The sequence below is a fragment of the Leucoraja erinacea genome, chromosome 3 (genome assembly GCF_028641065.1).
Source record: "Leucoraja erinacea ecotype New England chromosome 3, Leri_hhj_1, whole genome shotgun sequence".
Classification (NCBI taxonomy): Eukaryota; Metazoa; Chordata; class Chondrichthyes; order Rajiformes; family Rajidae; genus Leucoraja; species Leucoraja erinaceus.
In genome coordinates this window covers 4,455,584-4,475,032 of record NC_073379.1, presented here as the reverse complement: position 1 = coordinate 4,475,032, position 19,449 = coordinate 4,455,584, and the positions used below count along the sequence as shown (strand labels likewise).

Sequence of the window (19,449 nt, the reverse complement as noted above, 5' to 3'; positions counted from 1 at the left end):
AAGTTGGGCCGAAGGGCCTGTCCATGGCTCTCTGATTGTAATAAACCAAGAAGCTGATGTTTCACATTGGGACTGCTCATCATAGCTTTGTGCAACCACTGTTCCTTTGCTTTTAATTTGGAAAGTTTAATTATCCAAATTATATTTAGTGTGTTACAATATGTTGGGTTAATCTTCAGAACGTAGAACTTTACACTGTGCTATATCCAGCTGGCCCGTGTTCAAAAGTAAATCATACTATATGCTCTAAAATAAATTTCACTGAGATGCTATCAACATATCGGCTAACACCATCCACTTATGGACACCCCAGCTAGTCTTGGTGTGAAGGCATGCAGACCACAAACTGTTGGCGTTTCCCGAGAGCTTTATTTGATCATCCCCTCACGGGTCAAGTGTGTTTAATTGTCCCATGCACTGACAATGGAACAACAAAATTCCTATTTAATGCAGCTTATACAGGGCCGTGAATTCAATACAGAGAGTGTGGTGGGTGCCTAGAAGATGATGTGAGGGGTGACACAAAATGACAATAGACAATGGGTGCAAGAGGCCATTCAGCCCTTCGAGCCAGCGCCGCCATTCAATGTGATCGTGGCTGATCATCCCCAATCAGTACCCCGTTCCTGCCTTCTCCCCATATCCCCTGACTCCGCTATCTATAAGAGCTCCATCTAACTCTCTCTTGAAAGCATCCAGAGAACTGGCCTCCACCGCCTTCTGAGGCAGAGAATTCCACAGCCTTACAACTCTCTTATGTGTGAAAAAGTTTTTCCTCATCCCCATTCTAAATGGCTTACCCCTTATTCTTAAACTGTGGCCCCTGGTTCTGGACTCCCCCAACATCGGGAACATGTTTCCTGCCTCTAGCGTGTCCAAACCCTGAATAATCTTATATGTTTCAATAACATTCCCTCTCATCCTTCTAAATTCCAGCCCCAGCCGCTCCATTCTATCAACATATGACAGTCCCGCCATCCCAGGAATTAACCTGGTTAAAATGCTGGGGTAACTCAGGCAGCATCTCTGAAGAGAAGGAATGGGTGACGTTTCGGGTCGAGACCCTTCTTCAGACTGAAGGGTTCTTCAGAATCTGCAGTTCTTTCCTACACATGAAGTGAGGGGAGGCAGTTATGATAGTGGCATTTAAGATGCTTTTAGTTAGCAGGGAATGGTTCAGAAGATCATAAAAATAGTAGGCCATTCTGCCAATCGAGTCTACTCCGCCATTCAATCATGTCTGATATATGTATATGTACACTGAATGGCTGGAATAGTAATCATGTATTGTCTTTCCGCTGACTGGTTAGCACGCAACAAAAGCTTTTCAGTGTTCCTTGGTACACGTGACAATAAACTAGACTAAACTATTTTTCCCTTTCAGCATTCTCTGCATTAACTTTGATGCCCTTTGCTAATCAAGAACCTATCAATCTGTCACAGTCTGCCCTCTCCTCATTCTCATCCACTTCACCTCCCAGTACTTTTCCACCGGTCCCTCCTTCTCCTCACCTGCCTGCCTGCCACTCCCCTCTCGTCAGCCCAACTCTCCTCACCTGTTGCACTCAGTTGCCTCTGATCACCAATTAACCCGGTATATACTCTCCTCACCGTTCACACAGTGCCAGATTGTTCTAAGCATTCATGCAAGACTCTCCAGTGATTTCCCGACTGACTACATGGATTTGAACCTGCCTGCCCCTGACCATTCCGTCCTGTCGTCTTCCCGGATATCACCTCAGCCTTCTGTCCCCAACCACGGCCTTCATCCCGTACCTCCTGGTTTCTGTCTGCCTCTCTCCTGGGCTGTTTGGTGTATCCCTGCAACAGCTCCTCGACTTCCTGCCTGGCTTCGACTCTCCTTTCGTCTGTCCCTCGCTGGTTTGTTTGCATCGTGTGTTGGACCTCCTGGTTACCGGACCTTCCGCTACCCCGACTACGTCTCCTGCCTGCCCCTCTTCGGAACCCTCGCTCAATCCTGAGCCTCTGTGTGAGTACGGTGTACCCATTCCTGTGTTACTACTCTGTGCTACAGTATTGTAATAAAGTTCATGACCAATTGTACCTGCCTGATTCTGTGCTGCTATTGGGTCCAAGCTATACCCGTTACACAATCTCTACTTTAAAAGTATCCATTGACAATGAATTACACAGATTCACCACCCTCTGGCTAAAACAATTCCTCCTCGGGTACGTCCTTTTATTCTGAGGCTGTGCCCTCTGGTCCTAGACTCTCCCACTAGTGGAAACATCTTCTCCACGTCCACTCTATCTATGTGGTGGCAGATGAGATCAGTTTATTTTAGCATCATGTTCAGCACAGATAGTGTGGGCCGAAGGGCCTGTTCCTGTTCTATGCTCCCATGTATCTCATAAATGGAATCAGACTTCTGACATCAGACGGAGCCACAGCCCTGTGTTGTTCGATCATGGGGTGCTTCCGTGACCTGCGTGGGCTCCGGTTGTCTCCCCCACAACCCCCCCCCCCCCCCCCCCCCCCCCCCCCACATCCCAACGACCTACAGGTTTGTTGGTTAATAATTGTCTTGGTAAAATGGTAAATGGTCACGATTCTTAGAATTTAAGACTGAAGTGAGAAAAAACGATTTCACCCAGAGAGTTGTGAATTTATGGAATTCCCTGCCACAGAGGGCAGTGGAGGTCAAGTCACTGGATAAATTTAAGAGCGAGTTAGATAGAGCTCTAGGGGCTAGTGGAGTCAAGGGATATGGGGAGAAGGCAGGCACGGGTTATTGATAGGGGTGATCAGCCATGATCACAATGGCGGTGCTGGCTCGACGGGCCGAATGGCCTCCTCCTGTACCTATTTTCTATGTTTCTATGATTGTGTGCAGGATAGTGTTAGTGTGCGGGAATCACTGTGGTCATAGCAGACTGGGTGGGCTGAAGGGCCTGTTTCCGCCCTGTATCTCTAAACTATGGATTGGATATATTTATCTCTCGAATAAAGTATATTTTGAAATTTCATTTTAAAGTATCTCTAAACTAAACTAAACAGAGCTTTCTGTGGTCGTGCCCTCTGGTCTTTGGCATTTCTACCCCGGAGAAAAAAAAGATTCTGTCTAGCCTCTCATAATTGAGTATACTTCCATCAGGTCTCCCCTCGGTCTCTCCCAGAGAAAACAACCCGCTCTTCACTGTTGATTGTTGATCTTACTCCCAGTTGAGTTTTGTTGTAGACCAGCCTCATCGGGAACTCCCCGCGTCCCGGGAGGGAGGGGGAGGGGGGAGAGGCGGAGCAATGACTTCATTGGATTTCAGTTCAGCCTGCATGTGTTTGAGAGGCGAGGGGAGAGAGTGTAAAGAAAGAAAGGAGGTGGGAAAGAAGGGGGCGGTCTGTTCAGTGGCGAAAAAAAAACTGCTCATTCAAGCGCTTGGAGCAGCGAGGCAGGAGAGGAGAGGAGAGGAGCATCGAATCTGGGATCAGCTGGAAGAGACCTCCTTACCCCCCCTACCCCGCGGGGCAAAAGGTAGGCGAGCTTTTGCAACTGGATACCGAGACGGGGAGATTTCTTTGAGCTCGGAAGTGTGGGAAAAGCGGCAGCGCTGCGGCTGGGACGCTCAGTGTCAGGAATTCGCTGGTCGAGTTCCTGCTGTCAGACAAACGCTGAGCTGTAGCAACAGTAATTTCAGCCCTGGGGTTGAAACTTCCCACAGAGACAGACAGAGGGGGGGGGGGAGGGGGTGGGAGAGAAGCTGTAGAGGGGAGAACGTGGAGGTGGATTAACATCCTCCATAGTCACGGGAAGGCGCTAGGGGTGAAAGTTTCCAGCCAGCGTTTCCCCGGGTAGGGGCTTGGAGGAGGGGGGAGACAGCGATTGTGCAGGAGCCGGGGATAAGCTGCCTTCTGCCCACCGGGAGAATGAATGGGGAGAGGGCAGGGGGGAGGGGAGAGGAGAGGGGAATGGAGAAAGGAGAGGCGAGGAGAGTGGCGGGGAGTGGGGAGAGGAGAGTGGAGAGGACAGGGGAGAGAAGAGTGGAGGGGAGAGGATGGGGGGGTGGGGAGTGAAGAGAGAAGGGGAGGAGAGGAGTGAAGAGGGGAGGACAGGAGAGAGGACAGGGGGGGGAGAGGACAGGGGGGAGGAGAGGAGAGGGGAATGGAGAGGCGAAGAGAGTGGAGGGGAGTGGGGAGAGGAGAGTGGAGAGGACAGGGGAGAGGAGGATGGGGGGGAGTGAAGAGAGAGAAGAGCAGAGAGAAGGGAGGGGAGGACAGGGGAGGGGAGAGGACCGGGGGGGGGGGGGGAATAGGACAGGGGGAGAGGAGAGGGGAATGGAGAAAGGAGAGGCGAAGAGAGTGGAGGGGAGAGGAGAGTGGAGAGGACAGGGGAGAGTGGATGGGGGGGAGGGGAGTGAAGAGAGAAGAGAAGAGAGGAGTGAAGAGGGGAGGACTGGAGAGAGGAGAGCAGAAGGGAGGGAGGGTAGTGGGAGCTGAGCTCCATGTCCCCGGGGTTTCTCTCGGGAGCGAGGGGAGGGAGGTAGAGACGGGGTCCGAGCGCTTCTGGGGGCCAACAATGGGAGAGGGGGCTTTCATTTAATCTGCATGGGGAGATTTCCACATTCATTGGGAGGGAAAAAATGTTTCGATCTGCTCTCTTTTTCCTGCCACGAATCGTTCTGGAGCGAATCAGTGCAAAGATTGTAAGCGATCGTTCAACAAGGAGTTTTTTCCTGACATCTGGTTGAATGAATATCTTGGTTTCAATGAGAGTTGCAACTTGTTTGGGAGTTGGGGTTATATGGGGTGGGGGGTTGTTGATTATGGGACAATACTTGGGACAAGACTACTTTGCCTATAAAGTAGTCTTGTTTTTTTTTTAATAAAAGGGGGCGAGGTGCTTTGAGTGTGGAGGTTGTCATCAATTCTCTCCCGTCTATTGAAGCCGGTCGTTTAACGTGAAGCATCGATACTGCGTTTGGTTTAATCTATTGTCATGTGCTCAGTGAAAAGCTTGTGTAGGAAGGAACTGCAGGTGCTGGTTTTAACCCGAAGTCCAGGCACAAAATGCTGGAGTAACTCAGCGGGTCAGGCAGCATCTCTGGAGAGAAGGAATGGGTGACGTTTCAGGGTCGAGACCCTCCTTCATCCAGTCTGAAGATATCTCCAGAAATGCTGCCTGACCCGCTGAGTTACTCCAGCTTTTTCAGTTCGGTTTAGTTTACTTTATTGTCACGGTAAAAAGCTTTTTGTTGCCTGCTAACCAGTCAGCGGAAAGACAATACATGTTTATAATCAAGCTGTCCACAGTGTACAGATACAGGATAAAGGGAATAGTGCTTAGTGCAAGGTAAAATCCGATCAAAGATAGTGCGAGGGTCTCCAATGTGGTGGTTGGTAGGTCAGGGGTCTAGAGTCGTATGGTGTGGAAACAGGCCCTTCAGCCCAACTTGCCCAGACTGGCCAACATGTCCCATCTACACTAGTCCCACCTGCCTGCGTTTGGCCCACATCCCTCTAAAAACCTGTCCAATTGTTTCTTAAACATTGAAATGGTACCTGCCTGAACTACCTCCTCTGGCAGCTTGTTCCATACACCCACCACCCTTTGTGTGGAAAAAGTTACCCCTCAGGTCCCTATTAAATCTTTACCCCCTCACCTAGAACCTATGTCCTCTGGTTGGTGATGGGACGGGGCAGATGCCTGATAATTGCTGGGAAGAAACTGAAAAAAAAATAAGAATGCCCAAGACCAAATGTGAAAGAAGGAACTCGACCCGAAACGTCACCCATTGCTGCTATCCAGGGATGATGCCGCAGTTACTCCAGCATTCGGGGTCGAGACCCTTCTTTAGTCTGATAGCCCTGTCCCACGGTACGAGTTCATTCCAAGAGCTCTCCCGAGTTTAAAAAAAAAATCAAACTCGTAAGCACGGAGAATGAACGTAGCGGGTACGTCGGAGCTCGGGGACGTCTCTCAGCGCTAACGGCAGGTACTCGGGAATACTCGCTAACGGCTGGTAAGCACGGGAAGACTCGTGAAGATTTTTCAACGTGTATAAAAATGTCCACGAGAGCCCCGGGTACCGACGAGTGGCCATTACCGTAAATCTCCAAGTTGGAAATAGGGGAAACTCGGGAGAACTCTTGGAATGAACTCGTACCGTGGGACAGGGGTTTGAAGATATCTCCAGAAATGCTGGTTGGTGATGAAGAAGGGTTTCGGCCCGAAACGTTGCCTATTTCCTTCGCTCCATAGATGCTGCTGCACCCGCTGAGTTTCTCCAGCTTTTTTGTGTAATCTCCAGAAATGCTGCCTGACCCGCTGAATTACTCCAGCTTTTCAGTTCCGTATATATCTTGCCTTCAGCTTGCCTATCCTCAGGATACCCACGACCAAAGGGCCACTTAAAGGGTTAATTTGATTACAGACCGGCTGGTAACATCAAAGGGTCTTTTTGTGTGTGTGTGTGGGGAGAGGAGAAGTTGAAGAATCCAGCCCGAGATAAGGAAGAGGGAGATCAAAGATCTGCCATCTGTTGTTGTTGGACTTGGGGTTTCCCTGCAGGTTAATCTTTGATCCATTGATAGGAATTAATTCTGTGGCAAGGAGGTAACTGCGGATCATCGACCAATTGCCGAGACCAGACTGAAACACGACTGGGTTGGAAAATAAAGACCATTTCCGAGTGGCACACACGGGCATCTCCCCCATTCTTGAAATTCGATGAAAGTTGTGATAATATCTGTGCCGTGCAGTCATTGAATGGAAGTTCGAAGGTACACAAAAATGCTGGAGAAACTCAGCGGGCGCAGCAGCATCTATGGAGCGAAGGAAATAGGCAACGTTTCGGCCCGAAACGTTGCCTATTTCCTTCGCTCCATAGATGCTGCTGCGCCCGTTGAGTTTCTCCAGCATTTTTGTGTACCTTCAATTTTCCAGCATCTGCAGTTCCTTCTTAAACACATTGAATGGAAGTTATTTGAGCATTTTCCACTAGCTCTTAGTCCCTAGATTATTTAATATTCATGATCATAAGCGATAGGAGCAGAATTTGGCCATTCGGCCCATCAAGTCTACTCCGCCATTCAATCATGGCTGGTCTATCTCTCCCCCTTAACCCCATTTTCCTGCCTTCTCACCATAACCCCTGGCACAAAACTATCCGTTGTCTTGGCCTCCACAGCCTTTTGTGACAATGAATTCCACAGATTCACCACCCTCTGATTAAATAAATTCCTCATCATCTCCTTCCTAAAGGAACGTCCTTTAATTCTGAGGCTGTGGCCTTTTGGCCTGGACTCTCCCACTAGTGGAAACATCCTCTCCACATCCACTCTATCCAAGCCTGCAACTAAGTGATCATAGCCATGGTCAAAGAGTCATGCAGCAGGAAAAAAAGTCCTTTCGGCCCAGCTCATCCATGCTGAGCAAGTTGCTGAACCAAGCTGGTCTTTCCAGTTTCATGGGCCATATCCCTCCAAATAAAATCCCTCCGAATGAAAGGATTGGAAAGGAGATGAGGAGGAATTTCTTTAGTCGGAGGGGCGGTGAATCTGTGGAATTCATTGCCACCGACGGCTGTGGAGGCCAAGTCAGTGGATATATTTAAGGTGGAGATTGACCGATTCCTGATTAGTCCGGGTGTCGGGGAATATGGGGAGAAGGCAGGCGAATGGGGTTGAGAAGGAAAGATAAATCAGCCATGATTGAATGGGGGAGTAGACTTGATTGGCCGAATGGCCTAATTCTGCTGCTAGAACATATGAACAAATCTTCCCTATCCATGTACCTGACCAAGCGTCTATTAAATGTTGTAATTGTATCCACCCCTACCTCTTCCTCCAGCAGCCTATTTCATGTTCTGGATGGGAACATTGCCCCTCAGATAGATTGCCCCCTTTAAATCATTCCCCTCTCACTTTCAACCTGTGCCCTCGAATCTTAGACCCCTCTACCCTGGGGAAAAGGACATGGCAATTCTCCGTAATATACCTTTGTATGGTCACCCTTGGCCTTTGTTTCAGGGAATAAAGACCCAGCCTGTCCAATGCCTGCCTGTCCCGCTGTGTTACTCCAGCATTTTGTGTCTATCTTAAATTTAAACCAGCATCTGCAGTTCTTTCCTACCAAGTAGCTAGTGCCCACAATATTTTGCTGATTCAGGGTTTATGATCGGTTGTTGCTTCCACATTTCGATATACATTGATTGATACATTTATTGAAAAGCTGCCATCTATAATGTAGCAGTCGAACAGATCTTACTGAAGTGATTACAGAATCAAAAACAGATTATCGAAGGGAGACAATGTGATCCTACTGGGATGTTTGTGAATATGTACAAATCTGTTTGTTATTTACTAATGCAGTGCACAGTAAGAAATCGCTATAAATTTAATTTTATTGGTCTGAAGTTTTGAAACGCAGTGCCCAACTTTTATAATAGGCTTTGTGTGCTAGAGGCAATTCTGGAATCAGCCCGAGTTCTTCCTATGTGTATTTCATTGATATGTATTGTACTTGTCAAATGAGTGGAGCTGTACAGCATGTAAAGGGCCCTTCAGCCCACCTAATGGTGTCGGTAGTTATGGGAAGAAGGCAGGAGAATGGGGTTAGGAAGGATAGATAGATCAGCCATAATTCAATGGCAGAATAGTTTTGACGGATCACATCTGCTTCTTTCAGTTGTGACCTTATGTCTTATCACCTTGTCCATGCTGACCAAGTTGGTATACTGGGCTAATCCCATTTGCCTACATTGAACCCTTAGCCATCAAAACCTTTCCCAACCAAATATGTGTCCATATGTCCTTTTAAAAGTGGTCATTATATCCACTTTTCTAACTCCCTCTGGCTGTTCATTTGAGAAACGGACTACCCACTCAGTGAAAAAATTGCCTTTCAGGTCCTTACTAAATTTCTCCCCTCTCCTCTTAAGCCTGTGCCCTCTAGTTTTAGTTTGGGCAAAATAATGTAAGCAGGATATCATAAAGGACATTTCCCACCCCGGACACTCCCTGTTTGAACTGTTGCCGTCAGGCAGACGGTACAGATCTACAAGGACAAGGACAAATAGACAAACAGTTTTTACCCCACTGCTATAAAAGCACTAAATGTAGCTGCCAAGGAACGCAGGGGCGATACAGACTAAGGGACTGTGGTAACTGTGAAATCGACAGAAGGATGGAGGGTTGGGTGTGTATGCGTGCTTTGTCCGTGATATTTATTTAGTTGTTTATCTTTATTATTTTACCGTGTATGTATCGTTAGCTTTAGAAATGTTTGAATGCTGTACTGACTGGCTGACATTTTAAATTTCGTTGTACATGGTCCATGTTACAATGACAATAAAGAAACTATTCTATTCTATTCACTTTATCCATGGCCCTCGTTATCTTGTACATATCAATAAGGTCATCCTCAGCATCGTACACATGGAGAAAAATAGTGCCAGGCGTTCCAGCCTTTATCTCGACTCTACAAGCCCAGGTAACATCCTGGTCAATCCCCTTTGCAGCCTTTCCAACTCAATGACATCCTTTCTATAGCTGTGCCCACAACAGCACAAAGTGCTCCACATGTGGGCTCACCAACAACAAGTGGAATGCCTGGATAGAGTGGACGTGGGAGAGTCTAGAACCCGAGGCCACAGCCACAGAATAGAAGGACGTACCTTTAGTAAGGAGACAAGGAGGAATTTCTTTAGTCAGAGGGTTGTGAATCTGTGGAATTCATTGCCACAGCAACCTATGGAGGCCAATGGATATATTTAAGGCAATGATTGATAGTCTTGATTAGAACGGGTGTCAGGGGTTATGGGGAGAAGGCTGGAGAATGAGGTTGAGAGGGAAAGATAGATCAGCCATGATTGATTGGTGGAGTTGACTTGATGGGCCGAATGGCATTCTGCTCTTATCACTTCTGAACACGTACAGCTGCATTATGCCGTCTAGTTTTTTTGTATTTGATACCCTTTCCAATGCAGGTAAGCGTGCCAAACACATTCTCCACAACCTGACTCGATCTTTTTAGAGAAACATGCCCCTTGTATTCCTAGATCTCCCTGCTGTTCCTTACTCTCCAGGGCTCTACCTTTAATGTTTAACTCTTGCCCTGGTTTGACAAACCAAAGTCACCCATTCCTTCTCTCCAGAGATGCTGCCTGTCCCACTGAGTTACTCCAGCGTTTTCATAAGTTATAAGAGTAGAATTAAGCTCATCGATTCTACACTGCCATTCAATCATGGCTGATCTCTGCCTCCTAATCCCATTTTCCTGCCTTCTCCTCATAACCCTTGACACCCGTTCTAATCAAGAATTTGTCTATCTCGCTCTTAAAAATATTCACTGACTTGGCCTCCACAGCCCTCTGTGGGGCAATGAATTCCACAGTAATTGCCCTCTGGCTAAAGAAGTTCCTCCTCACCTCCTTTCTAAAAGAGCGCTCTTTAATTCTGAGGCTATGACCTCTGGTCCTAGACTCTCCCACCAGTGGAAATATCCTTTCCACATCCACTCTATCTATGCCTCTCATTATTCTATAAGTTTCAATGAGGTCCCCCCCCCTCAACTTTCGAAACTTCAGCGAGTGGAGTCCCAGTACTGTCAAACGCTCATCATATGCTCACCCACTCATTCCTGGAATCATTCTTGTAAACCTCATTTGGAAACCTCACCAAAGCTAGCACATACTTCTTCAGATATGGGGGCCCATATTTGCTCACAGTACTCCAAACACAGATTTGTGTCTACCCTCATTATAAACCAGCATTTGGAGTTCCTTCCTACACAACTTTCTATCCAATTAGCTAGACACCTTTGATTCCATATGAACTACCCTTCCAGACTAGTTTATCCAAGAGGCTGCTAGAAAGTTGGAAGAAATGCGGAGGGTTTCATTTCTATTGAATGGAATTACTTTTAGTTCTTGTGCATTCTTACGAGCATTGAAAGCTTCCAGGTCAGTTATATCATGAGTTTGGTAATGAGGAAATCCGTTACCTACTTAATTTCAGCAATATTTATTAAGACACTGAAAGTGGTGGTAGACCACATTTGATTAGTGAGGATGTCATAGAAACATAGAAAATAGGTGCAGGAGTAGGCCATTCAATATGATCATGGCTGATCATCCAACTCACTATCCTGTACCTGCCTTCTCTCCATACCCCCTGATCCCTTTAGCCACAAGGGCCACATCTAACTCCCTCTTAAATATAGCCAATGAACTGGCCTTTATTTTACAACTTACTGAAGCCAATTAATTTACAAACTTGTACATCTTAGGAGTGTGGGAGGAAACCAGAGAAGGGCTTCGACCCAAAAAGTTGCCTACCTGTGTCAGATTCAGATTCAATTTTAATTGTCATTGTCGGTGTACAGTAGAGAGACAACGAAATGCATTTAGCATCTCCCTGGAAGAGCGACATAGCAAACGATTTGAATAAATAATAATAAGTGTCCGGGGGGGGGGGGTGGTGATTGGCAGTCACTGAGGTACGTTGTTGAGTAGAGTGACAGTCGCCGGAAAGAAGCTGTTCCTCAACCTGCTGGTTCGGCAACGGAGAGACCTGTAGTGCCTCCCGGATGGTAGGAGGGTAAACAGTCCATGGTTGGGGTGAGAGCAGTCCTTGGCGATGCTGAGCGCCCTCCACAGACAGCGCTTGCTTTGGACAGACTCAATGGAGGGGAGCGAGGAACTGGTGATGCGTTGGGCAATTTTCACCACCCTCTGCAATGCCTTCCGGTCGGAGACAGAGCAGTTGCCATACCATACTGTGATGCAGTTGGTAAGGATGCTCTTGATGGTGCAGCGGTAGAAGTTCACCAGGATCTGAGGAGACAGATGGACCTTCTTCAGTCCCCTCAGGAAGAAGAGACGCTGATGAGCCTTCTTGATCAGAGTAGAGGTATTGTGGGTCCAAGAGAGGTCATCGGAGATGTTGACTCCCAGGAACCTGAAGCTAGAAACACGTTCCACCTCCGTCCCGTTAATGTGGATGGGGGTGTGCGTGCCGCCTCTGGACTTCCTGAAGTCTACAATGAGCTCCTTGGTCTTCTTGGAGTTAAGGGCCAGGTTGTTGTCAGCGCACCATGCTGCTAAGTGCTGGACCTCCTCCCTGTAGGCCAGCTCATCGTTGTTGCTGATGAGGCCAATCACCGTTGTATCATCTGCATACTTGATGATGGTGTTAGTACCATGTACAGGTGTGCAGTCATAGGTGAAGAGGGAGTAGAGGAGGGGGCTCAGCACACAGCCCTGAGGAACGCCGGTGTTCAGGGTGAGGGTTGAAGAGGGTATGTCAGGGGATATGGGTAGAAGGCTTGAGAATGGGGTTGAGCAGGAAAGATTGATCAGCCATGATTAAATGGCGGAGTAGACTAGATGGGCCGAATGGCCTAATTCTGCTCCTCGAATTTATGAATTTAGACAGGATGATGAAGAAGGCTTTTGGCACATTGGCCTTCATCAGGCAGGGCACTGAGTATGGAAGTTGGCATGTTATACAAGTTGTACAAGATGTTGATTAGAGCACGCTTGGAGTATAATGTTGGGTTTTGGTCAGCCTGCCATAAGAAAGATGCCATTAAGTTGGACCAGAAAAGATTTGCAAGAATTTTGCCAGTATTTGAAGGATTGGGTAATAGGGAGAGATTTGGCAGGCTAGCAGTTTATTCCTTGGAGACTGAGATGAGATGTAATCTTCTAGAGTTGTATGAAATTATGAATGGCATAGATAGGATGAATGTACACAGTTTTTTTTTTTCAGGTACGGGGAATCAAGAACTTGAGAGTGTAAGTTCAAATTGAACAGGGAAAGATTTGATCGGAACTTGAAGGGCACCTTTTTCACCTGGAGGGTGGTACATATATAGAATGAGCTGCCAGATGAGGGACCGAGGCGCAGCAGTAGAGTTGCTACCTTACAGCGCAAGAGACCCGGGTTCGATCCTGGCTACGGGTGCTGTCTGTACGTTCTCCCTGTTACCGGGTGCTCTGGTTTCCAAAGACGTACAGGTTTGTAGGTTGATTGGCTTCATTAAAATTGAGATTTGTCCCTAGTTTGTCGGACAGTGCTAGTGATCATTGGTCGGTGTGGACTCGACGGGCCGAAAGGCCTGTTTCCATGCTATATCTCTAAAGTCTACGGTAAAATAAATGAAGTGATTGGGGCCGAAGGGCCTGTTTCCATGCTATACCTCTAAAGTCTATCGTAAAATAAATGAAGTGATTGGGGCAGTTGCAATAACAACAATGACATTTGGACAGGTATACGGAAGGTAGGCAAAAATGCTGGAGCAACTCAGCGGGTGAGGCAGCATCTATGGAGCGAAGGAAATAGGCAACTTTTCGGCTGGAAACCCTTCTCTGGTTTCCTCCCACACTCCAAAGACGTACCAGTTTGTAAGCTAATTGGCTTCAGTAAGTTGCGAAATAAATTGTCCATAGTGCGTGTAGTTCGTGTATGGGCTGACGGCTAGTCAGCGTGGACTCGGTGGGCCGAAGGGCCTGTTTCCGCGCTGTATCTCTAAACTGTAAACTCCAGGAAGCTAGTCCCTGGTCAGGGTACTCTGGCCTTTGGAGAGATTGGTCCTGGATTCTTAACGACTTGATCTGTATCAGCACTTCTTGATTTCAAGAACAGTCACTCTTATCTTGGTTGAAATCGGGTCTGGAGGAGTATGAAACTGCGCTGTTTGCGGTAAATTTCCATTGTGTAGAGTTTTAGAGATACAGCGTGGAGACTGGCCCTTTGGCCCGCCGAGTCCATACTGACCATGACCACCCACACGCTAGTTCTATCCCACATACTGGGGACAATTTACAGAGAGTGGATATCTGGCACTGTAAGACAGCAACTCTACTGCTGCACCACTGTGCTGCCCTTTTGCCCACAGGTAGGCAGTGGCGCAGCCTACCTGTGTTGTAGAGTTGCTGCCTAGAGGGCCTGTCCCACGAGCATGCGGCAAGCGCGACCAAACCGGAAGTGGGGTCCGCGCGGAGGTCGAGTGAGTGACGTAAAGTTCGAGCGAAGTCCGCGGGAAGTTCGCGCGTGACGTACGTCGTCAAGACGCTGCGGCCCGGCAGGCCATTGCCGCGCGGAATTTTTGAACACGGTCAGTTTATCGGAGCCCCGCGCGATGTCGGGACCAGCTCCGCACAACTCCATACGGCTCTGGCAATCGAAGTGGGACCGGCCCCACGATACCTTACGTCTCAAGCGACCACGTTAGGTCACGCTTGCCGTATGGAGTCGCATGCTGGTGGGACAGGACCTTAACAGTGCCAGAGACCCGGGTTCGATCCTGACTATGGGTGCTGTCTGTATGGAGTTTGTATGTTCTCCCTGTGACTGCCTGGGTTTCCTCCGGTTGCTTCAATTTCCACCCAAATTCCAAAGGCATGCAGGTTTGTAGATTCATTGGCTTCTGTAAATTGTCCCTAGTGTGTGGGGTAGAACTAATGAATGAGTGAGTGAATGAATGAATGAATAAGTTTATTGGACAAGTATGTACACGTACAAGGAATTTGCCTTGGTGCTCCACTCGCACGTAACAACACGACATACAGTAAACAATTAAGAATAAAACATTATAGTTTAAACCTGTGAATGAAATAAAATACCAGGGCAAAAGGAGGCTACATATTTTTGGTTATTGAGTCGAGTGGAAAAAAGCTGTTTTTATGTCTGGCTGTGGCAGCTTTGACAGTCCGTAGTCGCCTTCTAGAGGGAAGTGATTCAAAGAGTTTGTGGCCAGGGTGAGAGGGGTCAGAGATGATCTTGCCCGCTCGCTTCCTGGCCCTTGCAGTGTACAGTTCGACAATGGAGGGAAGGTTGCAGCCAACAACCTTCTCAGCTGATCGGACGATTCGCTGCAGCCTCCAGGTGTCGGGCTCGGTGGCTGAGCCAAACCAGACCATGATGGAGAAGGTGAGAACAGACTCTACGATGGCCGTATAGAATTGGACCATCATTGTCTGGCAGATTGTGCTTCCTCAGCTGCTGTAGGAAGCACATCCTCTGTTGTGCCTTTTTGACTTTTGAGTCGATGGTAGCCCCCCATTTAAGGCCCTTGGAGATGATGGTTCCAAGACTCCACAGATGTGACTGCGGTGTTGTTGATGGTGAGTGGGGTGAGGGGAGGGGGAGCTCTCCTAAAGTCTACAATAAATTCCACTGTTTTAAGAGCATTGAGCTCCAGGTTGTTACAACGGCACCTGGACGTCAGCTGTGACACTTCCAGTCTGTAGGCAGATTCCTCCCCATCCTGGATCAGTCCAATCAGGGTTGTGTCGTCCGCAAACTTGAGAAGCTTGACAGAGGTGTCTGTGCAGGTGCAGTCATTGGTGTAGAGGAGAAGAGAGAGTACACAGCCTTGCGGTGCTCCTATGCTGAGCATTTGCGGGTCCGAGATGTGCTTTCCCAGTCTCCCATGCTGCTTCCTGTCTGTCAGGAAGCTGGTGATCCACCGACAGAGGGGTTCAGGCACAGTCAACTTGGAGAGTTTGGAGTGTAGTAGCTCTGGCACAATGGTGTTGAATGCAGAGCTAAAATCCACAATCCACTTTGCATAGGTCCCCTGGCGGTCTAGGTGCTGGAGGATGAACTGCAGGCCCAGGTTGACAGCGTCATCCACTGATCTATTGGCCCGGTATGCAAACTGCAGAGGGTCCAGCAGGGGGTTTGTGATATTTTTCAGCCTGGCCAGCACAAGTCTAACAAAGGTACACAAAAATGCTGAAGAAACTCAGCGGGTGCAGCAGCATCTATGGAGCGAAGGAAATGGGCAACGTTTCGGGCCGAAACCCTTCTTCAGACTTCCAAGTCTTACAAGGGTCTTCATGACTACAGAGATCAGTGCGACAGGCCTGGAGTCATTAAGACAAGTAATCCTTGTTGTTTTGGGGACCGGGACAAGGGTACAGGGTTGGTCGTTAGTTGGCATTGACTCATTGGACCACACTGTCTCTCTAAACTCAACTCTTCCTCCCAAATGAGGTTAAATAACACTAAGTGTTGATGGAGATACAAGGAACTGCAGATGCTTGGTTGCAAAAAAAAGTGGCGGAGAAACTCAGTGGGTCAGGCAGCATCTCTGGAGAACACGCGAACATCACTTCTCCATGTTCTCCAGAGGTGCCACTAGACCCACTGAGTTTCTCCGGCACTTGCTGTCTTTTTACTTAGTGTTGATGTTCAACTGGGAACACTAGTAGAGTGGTTAAAACTCTAGACATCTGAAGTATTATTTAAATCCCACCACAGTGGGAAGTTAAATGAATTTGGTTATTTATTGAATAACCTGCATTGCCTTTCCGGTGACTGGATAGCACGCAATGAAAGCTTTTCACTGTGACTCGGTACATGTGACAATAAACTAAACTAAACGAAAATGGAAAGATAGTTTCAGTATCTATGACAGTGAAATTACTGGATGGTTAAAAAAGCCCTAATTCCCAAGCAAATAAAAAAACTGTCTTTACCGGTCTGAAACTACTTTTAATTCATTCATGTGGCGAGAACATAACAGTCAAGACCGAAGATAGATACAAAATGCTGGAGTAAAGGGCCTGCCCCACTTTCACAACCTAATTCACAACCTTTTTTACTCGTGGACATTTTTCAACGTGTTAGAAAAAACTTCCCGACCTACTTGATGCCACGAGTGCCTCCGACTAGCGTCACGGCCTGCTACGACCTCGTGACGACCATGCTGCGAGTACGAGTCGAGGACAACCTCGGCAGAGGTCGTGAAAGTGGGACAGGCCATTAACTCAGCGGGACAGGCAGCATCTCTGGAGAGAAGGGATGGGTGATGTTTCAGATCAAGGCTCTTCTCAGTCTGGAGTTTCGGGTCAAGATCCTTCTCAGTCTGAAGAAGGGTCTCGACCCGAAACATCACCCATTCCTTCTCTCCAGAGATGCTGCCTGTCCCGCTGAATTACTCCAGTATTTTGTTCAGTTTCTTCAGTTTAAACCAGCATCTGCAGTTCCTTCCTACACATTGCAGTCAAGACCACTTTTTAATTGCCATAACTTTCTGAGCTATTACTTACTAGGTGTAGAGTCACAAATGGACCAGAACAAGAAGGAATAACCGATTTTCTCCCCGTGATGGTGTTAGTAACCAGACGTATTTTTTCTAAAGATTTAGTAGTTTGATGGAAACCATTACTGATGTCAGTAATTAATTCTGAATTTGATTTATTATGATGGCATATTAGCCCAGCTGGTAGAGCTGCTGCCTCACAGCACCAGAGACCCCATGTTTGATCCTGACCTCTAGCGCTGTCTGTGTGGAGTTTGCACGTTCTCCCAGTGACACCATGGTTTCCTCGTACATTCCAAGGCCGTGCGGGTTCGTAGCTTAATGGTTCTCTGTAAATTGCCCCTGATGTGTAAGGACTGGATACAAAAGTGAGATAGCATAGCAACAATGTGAATGGGTGGCTCTGGAGAGAAGGAATGGGTGGCGTTTTTCGCCAGGGCCGAGACCCTTCTTCAGACCTGAATGTCACCCATTCCTTGTCTCCAGAGATACTGCCTGCCCCGCTGAGTTACTCCAGCATGTTGTGTCTATCTTCGGTGTAAACCAGCATCTGCAGTTCCTTCTTGCACACTAATTATCTGGACATTACCAACTCATTAACTTACCCACGAATATCTGACTTGATACTCTCAGACCTGCCTAAAGTAAGGTAGTTGTCCCCTCTACAAGCCTAATGGCAGCTTTGACACTGCTGGGTTTGCAGAATAATGTTTTCATTGCTGACTCACTGATGTGTAGGTTAATTGGCCTCTGTAAATTGCCCCTCGAGTGCAGAGAGTAATGCCCCTGTCCCACTTAGGAAACCTCTGGAGACTTTGGGGTTGGACAGGCTAGATGCAGGAAGATTGTTCCCGATGTTGGGGAAGTCCAGGACAAGGGGTCACAGCTTAAGGATAAGGGGGAAATCCTTTAAAACCGAGATGAGGAGAACTTTTTTCACACGGAGAGTGGTGAATCTCTGGAATTCTCTGCCACAGAGGGTAGTTGAGGCCAGTTCATTGGCTATATTTAAGAGGGAGTTAGATGTGGCCCTTGTGGCCAAGGGGATCAGAGGGTATGGAGAGAAGGCAGGTACGGGATACTGAGTTGGATGATCAGCCATGATCATATTAAATGGTGGTGCAGGCTCGAAGGGCCGAATGGCCTACTCCTGCACCTAATTTCTATGTTTCTATGTTTGCGCCTCACCCAAGGTTTCTGTGCGGTTCCCGGAGGTTTTTGTCAGTCTCCCTAATGGTCGAAAGTGGTTTCCGCTTCTTCTATGTTCCGGCCAATATTTCAAAAAAATCTAAACCGGCCGCAACAAAAAATAGGTTGCCGTTTTAAAAACCGGTAATTTTTTGAAATAATCGGCGGAACATAGAAGAAGTGGAAACCACTTTCGACCATTAGAGAGACTGACAAAAACCTCCAGCAACCAATGGGAACCGCACGGAAACCTTGCGTGGGCCACAAAGTCTCCAGAGGTTTCCGTTCAGGTTTCCTAGTGGGACAGGGGCTTAAGAATGTGGGGTAACATAGAACTAGTATGAACAGGTGATCACTGGTCGGCGTAGACTCGGTGGGCTGAAGGGCCTGATTCCATGCTGTATCTCTAAACTGAGCGTTATTCCCTTCATCATGTTTCTGTACTTGTGGCTGTATCTGTGGATGGCTCGATTGTAATCATGTATTGTCTTTCTGCTGACTGGTTAGCATGCAACTAAAGCTTTTCACTGTACCTCGGTCCAGGTGATGATGAACTAAACTAAACTTTATATTCTGCACAACAGCATACCCAAGCTGATTTAAACTTTAGACCTGTTTCAAAATGTCTCGGCCTTTTTTACAGGATTGAATGGAGGTCCCTCTGGTCCCTACGATAAATAATCATAGCCCTCGATAAGCTGTGAAATATGTGACAGTGGTTTTCCATAATACAACATCTTCCGCTCTCCACGATGAGTACAGTCAGGGCCAGCTGCCTGGTTATCAGCTATCAGTTTAGTTTATTGTCGCGTGTACCGAGGTACAGTAAAAAGCATTTGTTGCGTGCTATCCAGCCTTCCTAAAGACAATACATGATTACAACAGTCAATCACAGTGTAAAAGCACTTTTTTCACACAGAGAGTGGTGCTGGTGCTAGTTCCAGCCTGGCCCCTAAAGACAATATGGAGAGAACATGATTGAGTTGGATGATCATCGTGTCATATTGAATCACAGTGTATGGATGTATAGATGCACGATAAAGGAATAACTTGTAATCAAGGTAAAGCCAGTAAACTCTGATCAAGGATAGTCCGTGGGGCAGCAGAGAGGTAGATGGTAGTTCAGCACTGCTCTCTGGCCAAGTATGTTTTTGCAACATACGAGGAATTTCATTTGCTAAGTCAGTCAATCAAATAAAAAGTAACGGAACACACAAAATACTTTTTAACATAAACATCCACCACAGTGACT

At 47.4% G+C, this 19,449-nt stretch overlaps 1 protein-coding gene across 2 annotated transcripts in view; it reads left to right on the top strand.

Moving 5' to 3' along the window:
* Positions 1-3,301: 3,301 nt before the first annotated feature.
* The window catches only part of LOC129694818 (LHFPL tetraspan subfamily member 2 protein-like), a 210,913-nt gene continuing 194,765 nt past the window's right edge, over positions 3,302-19,449 (top strand). For both annotated transcript variants that reach the window (XM_055631588.1, XM_055631580.1), the window contains exon 1: positions 3,302-3,491. The gene's annotated coding sequence lies outside the window, so the exon portion shown is untranslated. The remainder of the gene's footprint in view (positions 3,492-19,449) is intronic.